This window comes from Octopus bimaculoides, chromosome 14, assembly GCF_046866305.1.
Source record: "Octopus bimaculoides isolate indiv1 chromosome 14, ASM4686630v1, whole genome shotgun sequence".
Classification (NCBI taxonomy): domain Eukaryota; kingdom Metazoa; phylum Mollusca; class Cephalopoda; order Octopoda; family Octopodidae; genus Octopus; species Octopus bimaculoides.
In genome coordinates this window covers 41,889,365-41,910,523 of record NC_142941.1, presented here as the reverse complement: position 1 = coordinate 41,910,523, position 21,159 = coordinate 41,889,365, and the positions used below count along the sequence as shown (strand labels likewise).

General features: G+C 35.0%; 1 protein-coding gene across 2 annotated transcripts in view; it reads left to right on the top strand.

Annotated features, from left to right (window-relative positions):
• Positions 1 to 21,159, top strand: part of LOC106880259 (protocadherin beta-2) — a 43,568-nt gene that overhangs the window by 5,807 nt on the left and 16,602 nt on the right. The window contains exon 1 of one of the 2 annotated variants that reach the window (XM_052973097.2): positions 20,084 to 20,295. The exons of the other annotated variant lie outside the window; for it this stretch is intronic. The gene's annotated coding sequence lies outside the window, so the exon portion shown is untranslated. Of the gene's footprint in view, positions 1 to 20,083; positions 20,296 to 21,159 lie in introns of those variants that run through there. 2 annotated transcript variants of the gene reach the window in all.

Below are 21,159 nucleotides of genomic sequence, written 5' to 3'. Positions count from 1 at the left end.
ACACATAAATACAGATACATGCACAAATGCATACACACATACACATGGTTACAGAAATGTACAAGTAGACATACATGATATTGTCAGTGCTATGTATGCACTTATATATAGATAGATAGATAGATAGATATACACAAACACACATATACATATATCCATACGTCCACACCTTTAAATGCACAATCACACACACAGATACATGCACACATAAATACAGATACATGCACAAATGCATGCACATATACACATGATTACAGAAATGCACAAGCAGACATAGATAGATAGTATTGTAGACGCTATTGTATTTAGATACAGAGAAATTCAAACCTTTCCATATTCAATTTCACTTTTCTATTTCTTTTATAAATGTCCATTGTAGTTCATCTGGATTATTTCATAGGAAAATCTAGCACAGGATAGTTCAAGTATTCCTTATTTCAATTACTGTATATAATCTTCCTGAAGCATTTATGTTAGATAATTGAAGCATAGAAATTATAAAACTTTATTTATTTCTACAACAATACTCCATGATGCTTGGTATAGCAAGGCATAGCATTGGATATAAAATGCAATTTAAATTTAATTAGCCAGGTATAATTACTAAAAGTGTTTTACATTGTTGAAATATTTTTAACAAAGAATCTTAAAAATTTAATTACGTACCTTTTCATTTTAATTATCATCAATTCCGAGTTGTTCCACTTCTAACAAATCTTTTATAAGCAATGAAACTTTCTATTGATGATCATAATGCAGGTTTTCTGCATGCTTTATTGGTGTGGTATTATCCACTGGCTGGAATATGTACACACATATACACACACACACACGCACGCACATACTCATATACATCTGTATATATGTAAGTGTATGTACATCTGTATGTACATAAAATGCAGATCTTTATGGGAGAAGTACTACTGTGTGCTAAACTGGAAAAGGTATTTTGAAATATTTCTAATAGTTTGTACAAACAATAAAATGGTATTTGATTTGCTAAGCTTTTAATGAGAAAAAGACTGTGATTTATATAATCAATTATAATTTATTATAATGATGTGTATTCCAGGATTGTTTTGCTTATGCTGTGTTCCTTGTGCTTTAAGAAAGAACTAAAGTGGGTGGAAATGGAAAAGGCACCAGACCATAAGAGACCATCTCAAAAATGTCCTTCCCAGCACATAGCAAGAAATATCCTGCTCAACATGTAGGAAAGCACTCAGGGAAACAGTGATGATGATAATGACAGCAGTAGCGGTGGTGTTAGTAGTGATGGTGGTAATGGTGGTGGTGGTGGTGGTGGTGACAAAGATGATAATGATGATGAAAGTGATGATAATGAAGGTAACACTGGTGGTAGCAGTGATGGTGATGGGAATGATGATGAGAGTGGTGGTAGTAGGGGTGGTGGTGATGATGATGACGATAAGGCTAGTGCTATGATGGTGATGGCGGTGGAGAGTATATCAAGGCATAAAATATTTATGGCAGGACTTTCAGTATTAGTTCCATCTCATACCTTTCTTTCTGAAATTAGTGAGTATAAGGCACCATTTTTACAATCCAGTAATTAATAATTATGGTATTTTTGCATAAGCTTAAAGCTTATGGTGATCACCGTGCAATGACTAAGGAAAATAGTCTAATAAGCATATAGAAAGTTTTACATATGAAAAAACAAACATGAGCTATTATAGTTCTTAAATTTGAAAGGAAAAGGGAGGCTGATTCACTGGTGTAAAGGTAGCACACTTAGCTGCATTAACAAAGGGATGTGGGTTCGATTCCCATGCAGATAGGAAAGCCTTCGATTGTCTGTCGAGGGCTTATATACCCCTTTATTAGACTATTTTCCTAAGTCATTGCATGGTAATCACCATAAGCTTTAAGCTTATATAAAAATACCATTATTGTTATTTACAGGATATATATATATATATATATATATTGCAAAGGATGTAATTGGGTTTTTAATTCCATAATCTAAAATTTTTAATTTCCTAATTTAAGAAATGATGCAAAAGGAGAATGTACAAGATGTTACAGAGAGGATACATTCTTTTATTCTTTGACTTATCTTCTTAAAGAGTATAATTGAATAAATCAAATCCAATATAGTACAGTTTTGACAACCCAACATCTTTTGTAACTGGGCAATGTCAGTATATTAGTTTTGATGGTATCTTGGAACACTGGCTTAAAAATCAACACAGTATGCATCCTGAAAATATATTGCTAAGCATACAAACACACACACATGCATGCATGCACGCGCACACACACGTGCACACACACACACAAACACACACACATCAGTGGATTTAAGAGATGGAGAATGAAAGAAATTTTGTTATCCATGTGTGTGTGTGTATGTATATATATATATATATATATATATATATATATATATATATATATATACATATGTACATACATGCACATACATATATATATATATGTATGAATCTGTATATGTATCTATATCTATCTATCTATTTATCTATCTATCTATCTATCTGTCTGTCTGTCTATCTATCTATCTATCTATCTATCTCTCTGTCTGTCTATCTATCTATCTATCTATCTATCTCTCTGTCAGTCTATCTATCTATCTATCTATATATATATATATATATATATATATATACACATATAGATAGATAGATAGAGAGAGAGAGAGAGAGAGAGAGAGAGAGAGAGAAAGAGAGAGAGAAATGTGTACATATATAAGAGAAAGTGCACCCTCTTTTCCCTATGTGCAGACAACCCAAGAACATGTAGGCTTTTATTTGAAGGAAAATTGGTTGTTATTTCTTGGAAGTTGGGCGACATTATAGAAGCTTCAGCTTTGACTCATTGTTGTTGTTGTTGGTAGCGTTGTTGCTGGTGGTGGCGTCGTCATCATCACGATGTTGATAATGTAGCTGTTTGGACCCAGATCAGCTCCAATTGAGCAGATTTGTGATAAACAGAAAAAAAAAAAAAAAAAAAAAACTTCACAATTGTGATCATCATGTATTTTATACAAGCACTGTATATCCAGGACTATGTTACTTAATGTATTCTTCTTTCACTAAGACCTAAGCTGCTTCATCATCCTTTTACTTCTTACCAAGGCATTAAAAAAAAAAAAAAAAAAATAGTTGGTTTGATTTGAAAGATTGTTGTTTACTATATCTATCAGGTAAAATACCACATAGTGGGATCCTCATTGAATTTTTCTACTACTGTAGCCAATTAAATGTTATTCAAGTCTAGCTTGATTAGATATTTTCTTTCTTTTTGCTTCTGTTTGACAATAAAGTTACATCTTTGATTTATGCAGCCATCACCCGTCGAAAATCTGCCTTAACAAATTTTGTGACCCATGTAAACATGGAAAAAGAGATGCAAAAATGATGAAGGTATAACACACATACACACACACACACATTTTATGTTTGCTTGTTTCACTCATTGGACAGCAGCCATGCTGGAGCATCACCTAGGAAGGTTTAGTGCTTATTTTTTAAAGTCTGGTACTTATTCTATCATCTTATGTCAAATTTCAAAGTCATGTGGATGTAAACAAACAAAATAGTGACAAGAGACAAACAAAAGACATACACAAATACACACACACATATATACACACATACATGATGGCTGCCCCCCCCCCCCCGTTATCGAGTATGGCCATTGCACAAAGCTTAACTTAACGGTGCTGTGTTCCTCCAGATGTTGCATTTTATGGTAAATTTTCTATAAGTCCCATCTGATGTTAAAGCATTTTCCTGACTACTTAGAGTGTAAAGTACAATTTTAATAATAATGTCATATTTATACACCTCGAAGAGACCATACTAATAATGCATAAATCACTGAATATAAATATGCAATGATATGAAATTAATGCAATCAAAATATGCATCAGACAATTATTATGAATAGACCAACTGCCAATAAACATAAAGTTTGAATATTCAAATTCTTCATTCTCCTTATTATCAAAATTGTACTTTACACTCTAAGTAGCTAGGAAAAAACTATATATATATATATATATATATATATATATATATATTTGGCAGGCTTCTTTCAGTTTCTGTCCACAAAGTCAACTAGTAATTCATTTGTCAGCTGAAGGCTTAGTTGAAGACACTTGCTCAAGGTGCCATGCAGTGGAGCTGAACCAGGGACCACGTCGTTGGGAAGCAAATTTCGTATCACACAATATATAAATATGTATACACGTACACACACATACACAGAAGTGCAAATACAGGCATACATATACAGAGATTTATGCCTACATACACTTAACCAAGCATTCACACATGCAAACAACCATAAATCACACCGAATGACACTCAGATACACACAAGAGGATACATCAAACTACAAGAATCACATTCTAACACACACACACACGCACACACACACACGCACACACACACGCACACACACACACATATGCCCACACACATGCACACACACACACGCACACAAAACAAATCAAACTTGTCCAAATATATTAAAATCTAAAAGAAAAGAAATTTTAACAAGCTAATCTGTGCATTGTTTGCCTCAATCAAACTGAAAATAATTATATTTCATTGCCTTGTTGCAAAAATAAGCATTTTGATTGTCATTACATAGATTAATAGCAGAAGATTATTGTTTTGTAAATATTTAAATAGCACACACACACACACACACACGCACACACACACACGCACACACACACACACATGCACACACACACATGCATACACACACACACTCATATACATGCACATGTACACTCATGCACATGTACAAGCATATATATATATGTCAACATATCCAAATAATCATATACACATGTATTTGCAATAATTTATTTATTTCTAAAATTGAATGAATCCCGTCTACCACCGTGCCTGTTTGTGTGCATGTGTGTGTGCTTGTGTTTGTGTGTGCATAAGCATGTGTAAATATATAAATTTATAAATCATAGTGAAACAAGAAACATAAGATGATGGTGATACAGGCATACAGATATACACACTTATAAATATATATAAGTATATTAATATGTAGATAATACATGCGTGTATATTTATATATATATATACACCCATACCTATATATGCACATATATATATAAAATAACACACACATATATACATACATATATATCTATATATATATCTGTTCACATATATATCTATCTGTCTATCAATCCATCTATCTATTCATCTATCTATTTATCTACCTATTATATATGTGTGTGTGTGTGTATACATTCATACACATATACATATACATATATGTGCATATATACATATATAAATACATATCTACATGCATAGCTACATGCACAAATACTTATATATATATATATGTGTGTGTGTGTGTATATATATATATATATATATATGTATATATATATATGTGTGTGCATGTGTGTATGTGTATGTATATATATATAATATATATGTATACATATATATATATATATATATATATATATATATATATATATGTATATATATATATATATATATATATATATATATATATATATATATTTATATATTATAATCTTTAATCAAATTACACTCTGTTAAACAATACCAAAAACAGTTATCTATTTTTTTTTCTTTTCTTTTCAAAATCTCCATTGCCTCATTTGGAATAAAGTTACCTTTTAAAAGCTCAAGTTTCCTTATCTACTGCATTTCATCTTCTCTGTCTGCAATGCCTTTCAGATTGAGATCTCAAATGTAGTTTGCCTCGAGGGACATACAGAAATTGGATTAGAAGTTAACTCTTTGGGAGAAAAAAAAAAAAAAATGACGCATTAATAATATTATAGTATGTTCAGTATTTAGATAAATGTGCCAAAATAAGACTTTTAGCTGTTTGAAAACTTTATTTCCTATTTTGTTTTTAAATATGTAGCATTGATTTTCATATCTATTTAACAGTAGTTAGTATTGTCTAGCAGAATAGATTTCAACAGATTTCAATGATTAGAGCTTCTCAGATAAAATTGTTTCCGTGAAAAATTTACCTGTTATTTCAAACAATAGTTTACTATATACTCATATGACTTTTTTTCTACAGGTATTGGTTTGAAAGTAGAATTTGTAGATCTAATTAATCCATGTTAGCATTCAATAAAACTGAAACTGTGTTATAACATCATGTATTACATGTTTTGAAGATTAAATTAAAGTTTAAGGCAGCGAACTGGCAGAACTATTTGCACATCTGGTAAAATGCTTAGAGGCACTTCATTTGTATTTTACATTTTGAGTTCAAATTCTGACACGATTCAAATTGACTTCCATCCTTCTAGGATCGATAAAATAAGCACCAGTTGAGCAGAACCATTAGCACACTGGGCAAAATGCTTGGTGGCTTTTCGTCCATCTTTACATTTTGAGTTCAATTTCCATGGAGGTCAACTTTGCTTTCCATCTTCTCAGAGTCGATAAGATAAGTACCAGTTGAGCACTGGGATTGATGCAATTGACTCACTTCCTCCCTCTAAAATTGCTGGCCTTGTACCAAAATCTGAAACCAATATTAAATTCAGGTTTAAGGTTATGAGTTGGCAGAACTGTTAACATGCCTGGCAAACTGCTTAATGGCATTTCTGCCATCTTTCTATTATGAGTTCAATTTCATTGAGGTTGACTTTGCCTTTCATTTTATTGGGGTCAATAAAACTGACTTATCCCCCTCCTGCTAAAATTGCAGGTCGTTTGCCAAAATTTGAAATCAATATTAAATTAAGGCTATAATTTCAAAGCAAGTTTAAGTATAACGACACAACACTTACTGTTTGGGAGATTCAATATTGAATATAGAGTCAAATTTCTTATGAACCCCTTGATACCAGATTAGCTGAAACTGCTCCTAATTCAAGGATATGCACTTGTTGTGTAAAAGTAACCAAGATTAAAATCTTCCATCAAAATTTCATACTAATTTATGTTCTAAACTCTTTTATTCTGTTATTCTTTTGTTTCAGTCATTTGACTGTGGCCATGCTGGAGCCACAGTCAAATGACTTGTTTTTGTAAGCCTAGTACTTATTCTATTGGTTTATTTTGCCGAACTGCTAAGCTTTGGGGACATAAACACACCAGCATCAATTGTCAAGCAATGGTGGGGGACAAACAGAGACACAAAAAAATAAACACACACTCACACACACATACACATGATGGGTTACTTTCAGTTTTCATCTACCAAATCCACTTACAAGGCTTTGGTCAGCCCAAGGCTATAGTAGAAGGCACTTACCCAAGGTGCCATGCAATGAAACTGAGCCTGGAACCATGTGGCTGAGCAGCAAACTTCTTACCACACAATCACATCTAGTCAGTCAACTAGTTGAATAAACCATGAGGTGGAACTTGAAAACTCAGGCAAAACAAATTCAAGAATAATAAACTTGTGTTGATATATATATATATATACACACACATCTAGATACATAATCATATACACATACACATACATACACACATATATATATACATATCATCATCATCATCATCATCATCGTTTAACGTCCGCTTTCCATGCTAGCATGGGTTGGACGATTTGACTGAGGACTGGTGAAACCGGATGGCAACACCAGGCTCCAGTCTGATTTGGCAGAGTTTCTACAGCTGGATGCCCTTCCTAACGCCAACCACTCAGAGAGTGTAGTGGGTGCTTTTACGTGTCACCCGCACAAAAACGGCCACGCTCGAAATGGTGTCTTTTATGTGCCACCCGCACAAGCCAGTCCAGGGGCACTGGCAACGATCTCGCTCGAAAATCCTACAGGAGCCAGTCAGGCGGTACATAAATATATATATATATATATATATATATATATATATATATATATATATATATATATATATATATACATATACATACATACACACACACATATAAAATATTATTGTAATTAATATTAATATTTCCAAAAATGTATGTTAACACTATGATATCAAGGCAATTCAAAATTAGTGAAATTTGAAGTGAACATGTGAAATATTTCCAGTTCGTTGTGCAATAACATGAATCAGACCAATTCCATCAAGAATTATAACAAAAATGTTATGATTTACACAGAAGGAGGGACATGTAAGGATTCCCATTTGGTGTATGCAGTAGACCACAAAATGGTTTATATTGGTTGCACAACAGAACAATTACAAAAAAGACTTAACGGACAGAGGTGTGATGTCAGGCACAATAACAGTGATTCCATGGAACTTGCAGAGCATTTCACATCAAAAGGGTGTAAATTTGAGGAGGACCTGAGGTTGCACATTCTCAAAAAATACCCTCACCCACACTGCACTTTCAGTCCTCAAAACCCATGATGATAGATATATTTGTGAGCTGTTGACATCTGAGCCTAGAGGAATTAATAAAATGGCAGGTGAACTCCACCATATTTATACTAAACTTTTTGACTGAATAATTTTGTTTCCCCCCATTCTTTTCTTTCTTTCCTTCCTTCCTTCTGCTACCTTTTATGAAAGACTGAAGACTGATGACATCATTTTACTTGGAAAGAAGCGCAGTTATTCTGGTTTAATTTTGAATGTTTCAGCCATTTCCTATCTTTGAATATAATTTCATTTCATAGTTTGAACTTGTAAAAGACACACGGAGTGACGAAATATTGTTCCTTCATTTCATTTTCGTTTTAATAAACAAAGTCAATCTCTATTTATTACCAATAACAGTCGCGCTCTTCTTGTTTCTTTACCTTCGTGAAGAGTAACTTTAATCTTGGAATATTATTATTATTATCATTATTATTATTATTAATATCAACCGTATATTCAGTATCTACTGAGTTAGATCTATACTTTTTAATATGTTCATCTTCAATACTTGGTTTTTCAACTATCACACTTGTATCATTACCTTCTTGTTTTAATTTAGTCTAGTTTAAAAAAAAAGATTGCTTAATGCATTTACTTCTATCTATATTTCTATTTTTATCATACTCCCTATCAAGTTCCAGCTTATCTAATATTCTATCATTTCCAGGAATTTTATTGTTCTTTTAATTCTGGATATAGCAAATTTTATCTTTAAATCCAACTTCAAATAATACGTGGTTATAGTAATTTTGATTTTGTTTAATATTCGGAAATATTAATATCATTTTTAATATTTTATATTTGTGTGTTCGTGTGCATGTGTGTATGTGTTGTGTGTGTGTGTGTTGTGTGTGTGTGTGTTGTGTGTGTGTGTGTGCGTGTGTGTATGTGCATGTGTGTGTGTGTGTGTGCGTGTGTGTGTGTGTGTGTTAATACAGTAGAAACAACTGTTGGCTTTATAAGGTGAATTCTACAAGATGTAATTTTCTCTATTTCTATTTTCTGTATATGTGTATGTGTATATATATATATATATATATATATATATATATATATATATATATATATATATATATATATATAGTTGAAATTTACAGCAAAACAAAAGGAAAAGAGAGGTGTATGAACAACAAGCAGGTGTATTAGTTTAACACACGAAAGTGAGTAAGTCTTATATGTTTTGAGCCTACGCTCTTCAACAGAAAGGAATATGAGGAAATAAACAGAGAAAATAAAATATACACATATATATGTATAATTATGCACACATGCACACACACACACACACACACACACACACACACACACACACACACACACACACACACACACACACACACATATATATATATACATATATTTTTGCCCTCTTCCATATATATACATACAAATACTACATAAATATAAATATAATTATACACATTCACACACACAAACATACAAATATATATATGTGAGTGATAATGAGAGAAAGGGGAGGGAGGAAGAAAATGAGAGAAAGAGAAATGATGGGCTTCCACACAGTTTCTCTCTTTCAAATTCACTCACACAACTCTAATTGGTCTATGTGTATTGTAGAATACATCTACTCAAAGTGTCTATTGTATAAATAGACTACACCTACTCAAACCGAAAGTCACATGGCTTCAAATCAAACTTCTTAACTGAACAGATCTTCCTACAATTTTAATTGGTGAGTTCTGAAGATGTATAGCAAAATAATCACATAATAGCTGCTTTTAATTTAGGTACTAGGCCAGTAAATTTTGAGGGAAGGAGTTAGTCAAGTACATCAGCTGCTATACTTAAATGGCATTTAAGCTTATTGATCCCTGTGGATGAAAAGCAAAGGTGATCTCTGCAGAGTTTAAATGAAGTGTGTAGAGAATCAGAAGAAATACTGCACAGCGTTTCTACTGGTGGTCTAAGAACGATACCAGTTTGCTACCCTCAGTATAATGGCTCTGCTATCTCCTGAGCATGCAACACCACTAAGCTTACTGTTAGAAATAACAATCAAACACACTTCAAAAAACTTTCTACCATCTTAACCAGGAAACACACTGGACAATGTAGTCTTTGAAATAACTAAATTAAAAGCCAAAATGATCAAGGCTGGAATGCTTCTGATCAAAATTTCGTTCTATCAGTTCATACCTGGGATTAAACAACAACAAAAATAACATTATTGTATAACAAAATATTTGACAGAAAACAAAACATTAGAATAATAGGAGTAAGATATAGGATGTCAGAATGTTTTTGTTCTATAGATACAGCAGGAATCAAAACACCAGTTTTCTATTTACTAAGAAATGAGCAGCAGCACAACACTGAATAATGCCTTGTAATATGTTAACAACTGATAAACAGCTGGAACACACATATTAATAATATATGTAATTGCATATACAATACCACATGTATATGTGCAACACATTATTCATTCATCATATCTATGAAAATGGATTCCTAGCTTTGCTTTGAATCTTTATGATATACGGTACATTACATAACAACTCATACAATAAATATTCATATACCACAGTAGATGCAATTTCATATACAATACAAACATACATGCAATACAAACACAAACATATATCCATGAAATAAATAGAATTACTGTAGCAAAATATCAAATGCCAAATACTGTTAAAACATAGTCAAACTATTGATAAACAACTTTATTTTGAGAAACACGAGACATAGTTTGTAAATAATTTCTGCCCTTTGATCTGTTGATATTTCAATCTAAACTTCGAGGATTCCTCTGGCTTTTCTACAGAATTTTTTTCTTCTTCAAAGGTACCACCTAGCTGTCAGCTTACTAATTAGAGATGACAGAGAAGAGAAATTTACTAAGGAAGATAGAAATGAGTGTAGACATTAGATGAGAGCTGTGCAGGTGAATTAAACAGTAGAATGGCTGGTTTCATATATTTTTGAAGTTAGATGACAACAACAATTGCATGAAGAAAAATATTTACTTGCCTTTTTTGCAGGGAAAACACGGTTGTATAGGTTCAAAACAGGAATATATGAGTTACAATTTTATGCATTAATATATGCAAGAATACACTTGCACAGACGTATGGCAAGTGCAGGAGAATCATGGCAGAAAGGTTAAGAAGTATGTTTCCAGATTTAGTCTTACAGCAGAAAACTTGGGTAAATGTCTTTTGCCATAACCTCTGATTGATCGATAATTTGAGAGAGGAATTTGGTTGACAAGAACTATTTGGAAGAACTTAGCTTCATTATCGTTGTTTTCACATTCACTTGTTCATGTTTTCATGGGCTGGGCAAAATTTATTGAGGTAAATTCTCTATGAACAGACATGTTCTGGTAAAATATCAGAAACGAATAACACTGCTTGTACAACAATTACAAAACATACACACGCCCACACTCACATGCACTCATATAAACTCACATCAACAACGACGACGATGACGATTTGAAAACATTTTTACTTACATTTATATGCTTCTGTGAAATCTCATTTAACAGTAAACTCTTTAAAGACTTTTTAAATTAATGAATGTGGTTTTATTACCCCATTTTCCTTGTTTTCTAGATAACTTTTCAAGTATGACATGCTTTAATTTCTTCCATAATATGCTTGAAGTTGATTGCCTCCCCTCCTCTAACAACCTCTCTATTACATTCTCCCTTAGTCTCTGTCTCCCCTATTTTCTCTCCTCTACCTATCACAGTCTTTCTACTGTCTTTCTTTCTCTTTCTTCCCTTCCTTTTATTCCCTCTACTTTTTAAATAACTTTTGTTTCTAGAATATATATTATGTGTGCAAGTGTTCTTTCCGCATTACCTGCCACCAAGCCAAGTATGTGCACTCATCCAACAATTTTTATGTTAACTCTCTGTATCTCTCTTTTACTCTTTATCCCTGTCTCTAGACAACAAAATCAACAAACTAAGAAACATTTATATTGACTATTAAATATATATACATACACACACACATATATATAAATATGCATGTGTGTGTGTGTTTGTGCATAGACACACACAGAAGCATGTGTGCATATGTATTTGTGTATTTTGCTGATATCCACCATGAAAAGACATAAACATCAGTGGAAAAAAAAGAAATCAGTGCTTCATGAATGAAATCCCTTGCAATATTTGTTCAGAATCGAGTTACAGACACTCCGTTGTCTTTTCTGCCATCAGGAAATACTCTGGACCAGTGACTGAAAATGTCTTATAACCAAGCACTCTAATTTTGTTCACAAATTATGATGTATAATATAAAATAAATACATAAAAATAAACAACTATAATAAAATAAAAGTAAGGGTACGATGAAGTTTCAATTCCCAGCTAAAGCTATGTCACTACACTTGTACAACATATATGTGGTAAAAGCATGAACATCACATTTATCATTTCTATTTTTGGTACTATTTATCAAGAAATCAGCTAACTGTCATTGGCTTACAGTATAAATATATATCCATCCTTACAGTATGCATATAGATGTCTAAATCATTAGAATATGTTATAGAAGAATAAATAGAGATCAATAAATTTCCCTGTATGAATCCTTGAATGGATAGAGGATAATTTATTTCAACACTAAATTGCAAACGTACACATGCACACATACTCAATCACATGCATTAATATATCATGAATTATACTTCCACATGATTTGATTGCTTATTAATGAAATTTAAGAAAGGAGATTATAAGTTTTATGTTAGAACATAAATGAAAGGGATGAATGGAAGAGTAACAGGGACACTACAGTTTAAGCCTCATGTTTTCTTTGTAATATTTACATAGATTAAGGTGTCGAGCTGGCAGAAACGTTAGCATGCCAGGTAAAATGCTTAGCGGCATTTCAACCATCTTTATAATCTGAGATCAAATTTTGCCAAGGTTGATGGAAGAGCAACCGGATGTTATTGCTTGGGTCTCATGTTTTCTTTGTACTATTTACTTAGATTAACGTAGCGAGCTAGCAGAAACATTAACATGCCGGGCGAAATGCTTAGCTGTATTTTGTCTGCCATTACGTTTTGAGTTCAAATTCTGCCGAGGTCGACTTTGCCTTTCATCCTTTAGGGGTCGATAAATTAAGTACCAGTTACGCACTGGTGTCGATGTAATCGACTTAATCCCTTTGTATGTCCTTGTTTGTCCCCTCTATGTTTAGCCCCTTGTGGGCAATAAAGAAATAAGAAATGCTAACATGTCAAGTAAAATGCTTAGCAGCATTTCATCCTTCTTTATGTTCTGAGTTCAAATCTTGCCAAGGTCGATGGAAGAGTAACCAAAATGCTATAGCTTGGGTCTCAGGTTTCCCTTGTAATATTTACTTGGATTATGGTGGTGAGCCAGCAGGATCACTAGCAAAATGCTTAGCAACATTTCATCCATCTTTATGTTCTGAGTTCAAATTCTGCCAAGGTCGATTTTGCTTTTGTCTTTTCAGGGTCAATAGAATAGGTAGCAGTTGATCACTGGGTTTGATGTAATCAACTTATCCCTCCATCATAATTGTTGGCTTTGTGCCAAAATGTGAAACCAATATTTCCTTAGATATGAGATAGATTGGTATTCATTTATTCTTCTTTTCTTTCGTTTTCCTTGTCTCAGTTATTGGACTGTAGTCATTCTGGGGTACTACTTTGAAAGGTTTTGTTGATCAGATCAACCCTAACATTTTTCGTTTTGTTAAGTTTGGTACTTCTATTTGTCTCTTATGCAAAACTGCTAAGTTGCAAGGATGTAACGATGTAAACAAACCTACACCAGTTGTCAAACAGTGAAGAGGACAATGAAGACATGCATAAACACACACACATATATGTATGGACATACATAGATATATATGCATATATATATACATACATATATATATATATATATATATATATATATATATATATATATATATATATATATATATATGTATGTATGTATATATATATGCATACAGTGTAGGAGAGAGAACAGTGTAGGAGAGAGAACAGTGTAGGAGAGAGAATAGTGATGTTGTAGGAGAGAAATGTGTTCGCATGGATGATGGTACGCTTGCATTAAATGAGGATGCAAAGAAAGAGGTCTGGAGATGCCACTACGATAGATTGCTTAATAAAGAGAATGAATGGGAGAAAGAGAGCCTGCCTTATGTCGACCCAATAGAGGGACCAGCTATCCGAGTTGATAGTACCAGGGTAGATAAAGCAATTAAGAGTATGAAGACCGGGAAAGCCCCCGGCCCATCAGGAATCACTGCAGAGATGCTCAAAATATCTGGCAGTGTTGGCTATAGCCTAGTCACCCGTATTACGAACCAGGTGATACACGAAGGAGTCATACCCTATGACTGGTGTAGCAGCATCATAGTCAACTGCTACAAAGGTAAAGGGGACGCTTTAGATACAAATAATTACAGAGGCATCAAGCTGTTAGATCAGGTTATGAAAGTTACAGAGAGGGTCATAGCCCAACTAATTAGGGAGCGAATCAATTTAGATGAGATGCAGTTTGGGTTCGTGCCAGGTAAAAGCACTACTGATGCCTTATTTCTAGTGAGACAGTTGCAAGAGAAATACCTAGCCAAGGATAAACCTCTGTACCTGGCTTTCGTTGACATGGAGAAAGCCTTTGACAGGGTCCCCCGATCCCTTATCTGGTGGTCAATGAGGAAACTTGGGATAGAAGAATGGCTAGTGAGAGCTGTGCGAGCCATGTACAGAGATGCGGCCAGTAAGGTGAGGGTTGGAAATGAGTACAGCAATGAATTCCGGGTAGAGGTAGGGGTCCACCAAGGTTCCGTCCTCAGCCCCCTATTATTTACCATAGTCCTCCAGGCAATCACAGAGGAGTTCAAGACAGGTTGCCCCTGGGAGCTCCTCTATGCTGATGACCTTGCCCTAATTGCGGAGTCACTATCAGAACTAGAGGAGAAGTTTCAGGTGTGGAAGCAAGGTCTAGAATTGAAGGGCCTTAGAGTCAACCTAGCTAAAACCAAAATCCTAATAAGTAGGAAGGTAGATAAAACACAAACCCCTTCAGGTAGATGGCCCTGCTCAGTATGTAGAAAAGGAGTAGGTAGTAACTCTATAAGATGTACCCGGTGCAAGCTATGGACACATAAGAGGTGCAGCAACATCAAAGGCAGGTTAACTAGCAAGTTAGTTTTTGTTTGTGGCAGATGTTCAGGTGCAATAAAGACTGCAAACAAACAGGAAACAACTTCTATCTCATTCCAGGGTGAAAAACTAGAGGTAGTCGATAGCTTCCGCTATCTGGGCGACCAAGTTAGTAGTGGGGGTGGGTGCGCTGAAAGTGTAGCTGCTAGAATAAGAATAGCCTGGGCAAAGTTTAGAGAGCTCTTACCCCTGCTGGCGACAAAGGGACTCTCACTCAGAGTAAAAGGCAGACTGTATGACGCATGCGTACGAACAACCATGCTACATGGCAGTGAAACATGGGCTGTAACTGCTGAGGACATACGTAAGCTCGCAAGGAATGAAGCCAGTATGCTCCGTTGGATGTGTAATGTCAATGTGAATACCCGTCAGAGTGTAAGTATCTTGAGAGAAAAGCTGAACATTAGAAGCATCAGTTGTGGCGTGCAAGAGAGACGATTGCGCTGGTATGGACATGTGGTGAGAATGGAGGAGGATAGCTGCGTGAAAAAGTGCCACACCCTAACAGTTGAGGGAACCCGTGGAAGAGGTAGGCCCAGGAAGACCTGGGCTGAGGTGGTGAGGCAAGACCTTCGTACATTGGGCCTCACCGAGGCGATGACTACGGACCGAGACCTTTGGAAATGGGCTGTGCGTGAGAAGACCCGGCAAGCCAAGTAAGATCGTTGCCAGTGCCCCTGGACTGGTTCTTGTGCGGGTGGCACATGAGATGCACCATTTTGAGCGTGGCCGTTGCCAGTACCGCCTGACTGGCTCCTGTAGGATTTTCGAGCGAGATCGTTGCCAGTGCCCCTGGACTGGCTTGTGCGGGTGGCACATAAAAGACACCATTTCGAGCGTGGCCGTTTTCGTGCGGGTGACACGTAAAAGCACCCACTACACTCTCTGAGTGGTTGGCGTTAGGAAGGGCATCCAGCTGTAGAAACTCTGCCAAATCAGACTGGAGCCTGGTGTTGCCATCCGGTTTCACCAGTCCTCAGTCAAATCGTCCAACCCATGCTAGCATGGAAAGCGGACGTTAAACGATGATGATGATGATGATGATATATACACACACACACACACACAAACACATATACATGTGTGTGTGTGAAAATTAATATAAGCAGTTAGGTATAAAATAAAACTATAAGAAAAAAACTTTACTGTCATGAATTGTGATAACTGAATAGCACCTATATTACAAGAAATAAGAGTTAAAACCCTTAAGGCTGCATATATATATATATATATATTAGTCCCTCTAAGCGTGAGGCATTACTATATAGTTAATGCCCTTATATAAATTATTATATATATATATATATATATATTATGACACACATTGAAAAATGTCAATTATTATTGTATTTTTGCATAATCATGTCCAAGCTGTTTGTTCTTCAATAGATTAGAGGATTGTTTCCTTGCTTGGAAACAAAGTAGCGAGGGTTGACACAAGAAAGCACATCCAGATGTAAAAAATTCTGCCTCAGTGTAGCCACATCTGACTCGTGCAATCATGGGAAAATAGATGCTACAATGATGACGACAATAATAATGATGATGATGAGGATAATGATTATAACAATGGTGATGTTAGAGTCAAAGCCTGTCTTCATAAGTTCCCATACGATATTGTCTCTATTAATAGTTTGTTTACTGATACCATCAAAAGCTTTGCTTTTGTCATACTTAGAAACTGACATTAAAAACTACAAGCTTAAAGATATTTTAGTAAAACAATTCTTTTTAATGAATAATGACAGAGATTCTGACCTTTCATTAATCATTTTCAAAATACAAAACTTCCAATTATATACAAGATGTAAAAGAAAAATTGTACAATGTTCTAACAAAGTGCATTCCCAGACACAATTTGAGAAAACAGAAATTGTTAATTATTATTTATCTATATTTAGAATTCAACTTTTTACCAACAAATTTCAGTGTTTGGTGCTTTCTGTTGAAATTATGATTAGTAAAACATTCAGTTTGTATTAAGGAAATATGAACTGATACAGAAAGACTATAGAAATCAATAGAAATCTTAGCCAAAATATAATTGCTAAAGTGAAACTGTAGAAGCTGAGGAAACTAATGATGGTTGTGTTGACAAATGGTAAATACAGAAAGTTTGTAAAGTCAAATAAATTACGAGATGGTATCAAAAAGTTCCCAGACTAGTTCTGTAGTTCTGCCAACAGATGGCAGCACATGGTTGCGTGTGCAGTGAGAGCTAGCAATGACCTTCATGAGGCAGTTTGCTGTGTGACATTGCTGTGTTTACTTTGCAAGTTTTGAAATTTCTGTTTTTGTGATCACACGTATGCTGTAGTCAGTGATTTTGTCATGGACAGGAAGCTCGAATGAAGAGCCAACATGAAATTTTGTGTTAAACTTGGGAAGTCTGCTACAGAGACATTGAACATGCTTCAGCAAGATTACGGTGATGAGGCAATGGGTTGTACGCAATGATTTGAGTGGCACAGGTGCATCCCTGGAAGATGATCAGTGATCTGGAAGATCTGCCACGGGGGTCACCCCTGGAAATGGGAATAAAATTCATCAGCTTGTACATGAGGATTGTCAGAGGACAATCAATGACATTGTTGATGTTGTTGATCTATTATATCAGGCCATGCAGGCAATTCTATCATCTGAATTGAACATACAGAGTGTTTCTGCCAAGTTTGTTCCCCACTTGACCATTGAGCAGAAAGAACATCACATCAGTGTCTCAAGATCTCCACCAGTGTGCCACTGATAACTCATCCTTCATGGTGAGGATCATGAGTGGCGAGAAAAGTTGAGTGTACAGGTATGACTCTGAGATAAAGCAGCAGTTATCACCATGGAAAAACCCTTCATCTCCATGACCGAAGAATGCACGACAGAGCTGCAGCACAATCAGTTGCATGCTCATCATTTTTTTTAACATCCGTGATACTGTATTAATTTTTTTACAAGCCAAGAATTCTTTCACATGGAATTTCATCTATCAACACACCAAATGCCCTGATGAGGCTTATATATAAGGGAATTGAATTGTTTATATATCAAAAGATGTATATAGGTCAAAACAAATTGTTGGCTTTTTTGGTTTATTTGTCTATCTGTCTAACTGTCTGTCTGTCTGTTTCTCTCTCTCTATCTATCTATCTATATATATATATATATCTTTCCAGATGGTTAAGCCATTACTCACCTTTTCAACAAAACACCTGTTCCTGTCCCTCTAGCATACATTCTTCACATTCAATATTGTACCCAACACAGCTGAAGGGGTCTAATCTTTTATGGGCACTTGGTGGCCTCACTAGTTCTAGGACCACGAAGAAAAGCACCTAGTACTTTCTGTGAAGTGGCTGTCATTAGGAAGAGCATCAAGCTGTAGAAACCATGTCAAAGTAATCATTGGGACTCAGTACAGTCCACTGGCTCATTTGTTCATATCAACCCATTCAACCAATGCCATGATGATACTGAATTGCATACACCACACACACACACAAACAAAAACAGATTGCAACATGTATGTGTGTAGGCCAAGCTGAATGCATGCGTGCGTATAAAAATAATCCTTCTTATTATAAGCACAAGCCTGAAATTTGGTGGGAGGGGCTAGTTGATTGACCTCAGTGTTCAACTGGACCCTAAGAGGACATATATTAACATTGAACTCATGATGTAAAAAACAAATGAAATGCCACTAAGCATTTTGTCCCATGTGCTAACAATTCTGCCAAATTTCCCCCTTCAATAATAACCCTTTCTACCACAGGCACAAAATCTGAAATTTGGTGGTGTGGATAGTCGATTAGATCAAGCCCAGTGTTCAACTGTTACTTATTTTATCGACCCTGAAAGGATGAAAGGCAAAGTGAAGCTCAGCAGAATTTGAACTCAGAATGTAACGCCAGACAAAATGCTGCTAAGCATTATGCCTGGCGTGCTAACAATTCTGCCAGCTTACTGCCTTCAGTAATAATAATAATAATAATAATAATAATAATCTTTTCTACTAAAGGCACAAGGCCTGAAATTTGGGGGTGGGGACTTATTTTATCAACCCTGAAAAGATGAAAGGCAAAGTGGACCTTGAGAGAATTTGAACTTGGAATGTAAAGCCAGACAAAATGCCAGTGAGCATTTTGCCCAGGGTGCTCATGATTCTGCCAGCTCACCACCTGAAAATTTGTGAGAAGGAAGGATAGTTAATTACATTTACCCCAGTAGGTAAGGTTACCTTCACAAGTCATATCAACACATATGAGCCAGTTTCCTGGTTTCATGGCATATATATTCCCCACCTGGATGGTATTGCTGGTCTCTCACAAGGTTAATCATTTTTGCCAGGTGAGTGGAATGGAGCAATGTGAAATGAAGTGTTTTGCTGAAGAACACAATGCATTACCCGGTCCGGGAATTAAAATCACAATCTTATGATCATAACTCCAACACCCTAACCACTAAGTCACGTGCCTTCACATCAGGCCCAGAACTCAACTGCCTCTTATTTTATCAACCCTGACAGGATGAAAGGTGAAGTCTACCTTGGTGGAATTTGAATCCAAAATGTAAGGACAAATGAAATACCACCAACTAATTTTGTCTGGCATGCTAACAACTCTTCCAGCTCACCAAATTTATGTACGTATAAAAATAATGGAAAGCAAACGTCAGCAGCTACTCAGTCTCAACTAAGTTTAAAGCAGATTGCTATGGAAATCGTTTTCCATTTCTCTCAGTTGTAAGTATTCATAAAAAAAATATCTAAAATCATTTATATAACACTGCTGATATCATATAAATCTATGTGAGATTATTTTATAAATCAGTAATATATTAAGTAAATTTTGAAACAAAATATATCACCTCTGATAAAGAATTGTTTGTTGATATACTAGACTCTCTTATAATGTTGTTGTTGTTTTTATTTTTGTTGTTGTTGTTGTTGTTGCTGTTGTTGTTGTTTTCACTTCATAAATAATCCTTGATCTGTTTCAATGTATCAGAATATAAGATGTTGGCTAAATATAATTTTCAAAGTTGGTAAATGTAATGAAAGAAATATTTAAGAATATGTGTGTATGTGTGTGTGTGTGAGCATGTGTACATGTGTGTGTACATGTGTGTGTGTGCATCTATGTGTGTGTGAGTGCATACATACATATGCACACATATATAGATACACATATATATTGAAAATATGTATTTTAAATGTGTGTGTGTGTGTGTAAATGTGTGGTAAAACGTTTGCTACCCAACCATAATTCTTTGTCCAGTTCTACTGTGTGGTACCTTGAGCAAGTGTCTTCTACGATAGCCCCAGTCTGACCAAAGTGTTGTAAGTGGATTTGGAAGACAGAAACTGAAAGAAGCCCATTGTATATATGTGTGTATGTGTGTGTGTGTATGCATATGTGTGCGTGTATGTTGGTGTCTATGCTTCTGTTTGTCCCTATTACTGCTTGACAACCAGTGTTGGTTTGTTTACATCCTTATAACTTAGTAGTTCAGCAAAAAAGAGTCCAATAAATATCAGGCTTAAAAATAGATACTGGAGTCAATTTGTTGGACTAAGTCCTTCAAGGCAGTGCCCCAGCAAGGCTGA